Raw genomic sequence first — 6,913 nt, forward strand, 5'->3', positions numbered from 1 at the left:
TAAAAGCATTTAGTGGAACTAAAATAATAACAATCTGTAAAATTAAAATCTGTATCACATATAGTTGAAGAGACCCGTACGGTTTCCTCAAGGCCTATTCATGTGTACATAATTAGAGTACTCGTTTAGAAAAATCTTTGAAAAAAAAATAAATCTTTAGGCAAAAGGTTTAAAAAAAAACAACTGTGAAAGCTGTCACTTTTTAGAGCATAGCATATCTACTCCTTCTAAACTTATTTTCAGAGTTCAAAAGACTATCTTTGGCTAATTACCTGCCAAATGCAATACTATTGTTTGAATTGTAGTTATCTTTATTTAGTTGAAAAAAAACTTTTTTTTTTCTAAATGGTTTCTCTAAACTTCATTATTTTGTGACATTTTGTAACATGCTACATAAGAGCTCCTGGATACAATTAGAAAAAAAAAAAAATTCCATTTATCTTAGGAGTCAAAAGAATTTTAAACTTTAACACAGGAATGCTATGAACTAATTTCCGATGGAGGGAATTTTTCTCTGAATTTTTATTAATTGTAAAAGCTGAGAGTAAGGATTTGGAGCCATAATGCACATCATTTTCAAGGCAATCTCATTCCCTTTCATTGAGTTATTTCCAAAATCTCTTCATAAGGACACAGAGATATCTTCTGGACATTTAGACTGCACCTGCAAGCACTCTTCTGGCAAGGAGCATCAACATTTGCATGAACTTACTTCATTAATGTTATTGTTATTTTCAGAACCTTCACAAAATGGTCATTTTTGCAAACTTGAAACATTTGCAGTTACAAGCGGCCTTCAATTCCCCTGTGTCTCTTTCTGTCATACTAATCACACGTATTTAGGCTTTGGGAATGTCTTTTAGATCAGTTCTGGAATAGATGTAATCTTTTACCCTTTCTAACTTCATATTTTTTAGAAAAATATAAAGCTACTAAACAGCTGCTGTTTATTTTGATATCCAGTTCTTGTAGACTTGGAATAATGCATGTGTTTGTTCAGCCCAGAAGATTTATTTGGAATGCCACAGATAATTTGTCAATTTGCAATATATTGATCTGCAGCTGAAGCTGGTTACTTCTAGTGTCCAGGATAATGTCTTTTTCACAATATATTGAGACAATCCCGAAAGACAGACTAAAAAGCTCCAGCAGTATTATCATCTTAACCAGAAAAACACTATTAAAAATAATAACTGATTTGTCCACACCTAAGGTCTCTTGGCAAAAAAATAAAAAAAGAAATATTAATAATAATTAATAATAATAATAATAATAAATCAGTACTTTTTTTTTTTTTTACCCTGGATTAGAAAGAAAATATTTGTAAAGAAAAGTGGGGCTTTCTGTTTTGGTTTGATTTGGTTTTACCTTGTAGATACTTATGAAATATTTTCACTATGAAATAATTACCTAAATGTGTCTCTCAAGTCCTCAGCACTTTTGCTCAGTTGGTATTAGGGCTCTTAAAATGAAAGAACTAGGATGACTGCTTCTCCCAATTTAAAAATGGGAAACATCAACAGAAAAAGCTATTTACTGGGCTATACTAAACCAGCACACTATACTGTGCAGAAAATGAATTTTAATTTTCACAAAATTGCTTAGTAGGTTGGTTTGCTCAGCCAAGTAATTCTCTTGGTTAATAGCTTTTGGGGAGATTTTGCCATTACAGATATATTGGAATTCATATTCTGCAATAAAAATACAAATGTTTTTTAATTCAAGACCTGGTTAAAGCAATTTTGTTATAGACATAACTATTGCAGCTCTTTTTTCAGTGATTAAGGTGTTAGTTGGATCCCTTAAGATTTAAAATAGATCCAAAATATTCAAGATACAATTCCACAAGAAAAGTAGTTAGGCATTTTCCATCTTAATCCATTGATATTTAAATATTTCATGACATCCTCTACTTTTCACAGAAGTACATTATATTTTCAAGGTGCTATTAAATCATCTGTGAAACATTCTAGTGGAAGGCTTTGCAGAATCTTAACTATGGAAAACTAAGAAATAATTGTTGTGGCAAATTTTCACCTTTAAGTGAGTATAAAAAGAAACAATTTATTATTAATTATTATTACACATCAAGACATCTGAACAGCTTTCATACCAGCATCTGAATTTTTGAATGCTGACTTCCCAAAACTTTCTTAATAACTTTAAGCATTGGGAAAATTTTCTGTCTTCCAGGGATATAATCACAGTGTGCACTTCCATCTTCAAATGCTTTTTTGGATTTAGGTTCAGATTTCTTTTCATTGTAAATAGACATCTAATATGGGTCAGATAAATGTTAAATGTGCCTAAGGTCATTTTCTCAGATGTGGACTTCGGTGCTATAAATGTTTAAAGTTAGATGAGATGAATACTTCCCTGCAACAGGCTTTCTGGTTTCTCAGATTCGATTAAGAATTTTTTTTTTCCTGTGATTTCTGGCTACTTAAACAATTACAGAATTACTTCATCTGACCTTTGTGATATACCATTATAAGTATGTATATATATATAATGCACGTATTAGCATATGCTGGTTTTCTGCAGTAAAATTAAAGCATCCAAGATATTTTTACCTTATGTTTTAAATTAGAACACTACATGTATACATATATTTATTCCTTCATCTTCATTATGCTGACAGTGATGTCAATAGTATTTTGGAATGTAAGAATTGTTTAAGCAAATTGTGATAACCCATATTTTATAGGAATTCAAACTATTTATGAATCTGTCCCAGCAAAATGGCCTTTAAAAGATGCACAAGCTGGCAAAACTTCCCTTGCTTTTCCTAGAACATTTTAATATGCCTTCAATTTTCCCAGCTCCTTCTCCTGTCCCATGCATTTCTGATTAAATTTAAACCATTCAGTAATTATAAATGACTGAAGTCAGGTGTTCTCTATTCATACATTTCTTCATAAATTTGCTGATCTGGGCACTTCTGGGTTATTAATGCCTGTTTTCTTTCCATGTACATGAAATGAGTGGTCTTTTTTTCCTACCAATTTGTTTAATATTTTTTGCTTCAAAAGTCTGAGCTTACCTTTCTCACTTTCTCAATATATATATATATATTTATAATGCTGTCCTTCTTTATAACATTTTTCCTCATATTCTCTCATTTTCACTTGTAAAAAGTCTTGAACAATATTTCACTGTTTTCCCATTTCAGTAGTACAGTAAAATTTCGGTCAATCTGTTTGCATGAATTATTGCTTACCAAGGGAACAGAAAATCAGTCACTTACTAACTGCTGAAATCACTCAGGTTATGTAATATAATTTTATTATGACTAGGAGACACAAAGTGTTTCAAGACATAGATGCCCTACCAAAAATGTCTCCAAACTTTTTCAAGATTTTGTAATTTCCCTAGTGATCATTATTGTAACCTTGTTTGACTTCAGCTAATGCACTTCAAATCAGGTTTCAGTTTTTCTATCCGTGTGATGACAAAAACGTCTCCCCTTGTAAAGCATTCTACACGCAATTTGTTGAAAGTCAGCCAAGAAAGCTAACTAGCTAACTAGCAGGCATGAATTGTTATCAACAGTTGTCTTCCCCACAAATTGATAAAAAAAATAAAATAATAAAAAAAACTATGATTTTTTTCACAGAAAAAAAATTCAGAAGGGTTGATTTAGAAATTTCTAAATGCTTTGTTAGAACAAAATAAAGCAAATTGTCTGGCAATAGGTTTTCTCTCTTGGAACTGCTACAGCACCTCAGGTATCCTTGATATTTAATGATGTCCCTTTTAACACAATTTTAGTGGCCAGGATTACATCTTCCCAGAAAATGTTCTCATTAATCCATTATGAGCCTGAAGGTCCAATTCAGCCTGAAGGTCCTCAGGTATATCTATATTGAAATGCCTGCAGTTCATCTGCAGGGGCAGTGGCAAACAACTCCTTCATCTCCTTCCCCAAACCGTGTGAGGTCTACCAGTCTATATTGTTCAGTTAGACACAGCCTGAAATGAAGAATTCTATACTTTTCTTCTTCCAATGTGAACTAAAAAAGCTGTTTAGGAAATTGTATTTTTTATAACTATTCCCTAATTTACTCTTGTACTTTCCAAAGTCCATAGAAGGGCTACTGAAATTCTGCAACAAAAATTGCTATCAGAATGCTAAGGTTGAATTTCCAATTTATGCAGTCCTACTTCAGAGCATTTTTAAAATGTTAGGTACTGTGAGAGAATTAGGTGAATGAATACCTGGTTGCTAATCCCTGGTTTATTAATTTTAAGTGCAGAATTAGATGTCTATTACTACCAAGAATGGCAGAATTTTGTCTTCTACAGAGCTTTCCTACAGAATTTAGTCTCCTCTTTGCCTTAACGATACTCCAACAGGACTTTGTATATGTAAAATGACCCACCTAAAATGACAGTCTTGCAACCTAATTTTGGGCATCTAACTTATGCACTAACTCATCTGCCCCAGCTTTTGTCATTTAAAAGATGTCCATCTAAATGATCCACTGCATCAGCAGGTGGGGAGGAGGAACTGAAGTGATGCATCTAAAACTATCTAAAGCATTTGTCTGAGGGTGGGGAATAACTAGCCTAGACTAAGAACAGTTAGATTGCATATAAAATTAGGTCCTTAGTTGTTCCAGTTCAGGCATTCTGAATCATCCTCTGAATCACGATGTTTTTCAACATTGGCCATGTACCGTTTTATAGAGAAAATAGCTAAAAATTAAGTGTTCAGCTTTTAAATGCCTGAAGTTATGGCAAATAAGTCCACATTTGAGTAATCTCTTGTAAAGAGCATTTAGTCATGTTGATTAACTGCCAAAATTTGCAAAAAAAAATCTTTTGTTACAAAAAACATTCTTTTGAAGTGTAATTCTTATCCTATACCACGTTATTCCCTCTGATATGAAAGTGCTTTTACTTACTTTCCCATAGAGGTCATGGCTTTGACAGTATTGGCAAGGAAGGATGTGACTAGGAGTAAAGGAAACATAATGCTACTTCACATCTATTTGAGGTCCCTAATAGATTTGCACCTTCCAGGCAGAGGACATCTGAGAGGTGGTTTCAGCCTGCCAGTGGTACCCGTGACTCTAGGGCTACAGTGACAGGAACAATCCACAAAAAGATACAGGACTAGCTGCATGGATTTACTGTGACTACACAGTGCATTCCTGTGGCACTGACACCTGCACTGTTTTTGTAAGCACTTAAGTGATGACATTAACACTTAAGTGGATGACATAATTGCATTTTTTTTCATATTTTCAGTGTCATTGGCTGCATTTTAGCTTTTCATAAAGCATGAGTTTCAGTCCATTATGCATATTTGCAATAAAAAAGGAATAAACCTCAGTCACGAATACTATCAATAACTAAAATATCTAGCTAGTGAGGCTTCCCTATGTGAAACATCTGAAACAAATCAGCTCTTTGATTACTACTGTGTTAGCAATCCATTATGAAAAAGATGAAACTCTCTTTAGCACCATCACTTCAAAGGCACTGTGAACTGAGTATGCTATAGAGAATTACTTAATTTTCCTTTTGTTCAAGTGGCATAGCTAATATGACAAGAACTGCATCCTAATAAAATCCACAGAACTGAATTCAGATAAATCATTATGAAAATAAAAACTTTCTATTCATACTGGACAAAGCTCTTAAGTGTTGAAGCTGTTTGAAACATTGATGGACATTGAATTTTAAAAGCCCGTAGCAGTGAGTCAATTAAAATAAAAGTTAGATATGTGTATGTGTGATTTCATGGCTGCATTAGATGCAAGTGTTATTAATGATTTAGACTTTTTTTTTTAATAGTAGATGTCATGCATAGTTAATTGGAAATAGAAAACAAAAACTGGAATAATAATAATAGGTTGTTCATTACATTGTCAATTTTGTTGGCCTCAGCAAGTCTCTCACTCACATGGATGCACTGTCTATTCTGTGCATGCATATAGTCTTTTGTTATCTCTCATAATATCAGTCGGTGGAAAACTATGAACAATCCTATCCTGTGGAAAAAAAAAAAAAAAAAAAACTGTTTTAAATGGAAGAAAAGCATAAAAGTATGTTTTAGGTAAGAATTTTAGAACATTGCCAAATGACCATGTATCTGTATCTAGGACAGCACTGAAATCCCTTATTTGCTCAGAAAAATGGGCAGGGAGACAAGGGTGAAATTCAGTAGTATATCTTTCCGCTTCAGTTTGAAGATGTTTAGAAAATAGTTCATGCTATAAACAATGAACATCAAAGCATCGAAGTATTTTAACACAATAGGCCTTTTTTTACATCCTGGGAGACTAACATTCACTTCTGATTTATGATACACATTAAATTAGTCTGGTAGTGATCTCAATTTATTCCCTTATCTATAAATGTCCACATCCCAAAACCACTAAGTAATTTTGTGTGATTGGCAAGCTTTGCTCAAGAGAAACTCCAGACAGGAAAAGTGCATTCCGGGTCACTACTAGCCTGAACTGGAAGGACTTAATAGAGAAAGCTCAGAGTTTGCTTGTACTTAACATGAGACTAAGCATAAACACTAGTCACTTATCAGAAGCCCCTGAGTTCAACACAGGGCTTTTTGACCATAACTCACTATATTTTTTCCTATTTTTCATCTTCTGTTCCAGTAGATTTCAGTAAACTCATGCTAACATAATAACACTGTCAGAAAATCAGTGTACTTCTGCTCTTTTTTCAGTTTTGTAACTTTTGATACTGGCATAGATTTTATTTTGCCATTTATAAAATAAATACAGCAGAAGTTACCTAGTGTTATAGTGAGGCTGTTTTCTTATTTTTATTCTTGATTGTACCCATTATATCTTTAATGTATCTGTAGTCTTCCAAGTTTTATTTCATTTTCCAGTACTAGGAAAGCATGCTCTGAAGAGTTGCAAGTTTTCTCTTGCAAGCT

The sequence above is a fragment of the Anser cygnoides genome, chromosome 1, assembly GCF_040182565.1.
Source record: "Anser cygnoides isolate HZ-2024a breed goose chromosome 1, Taihu_goose_T2T_genome, whole genome shotgun sequence".
Taxonomy (NCBI): Eukaryota; Metazoa; Chordata; class Aves; order Anseriformes; family Anatidae; genus Anser; species Anser cygnoides.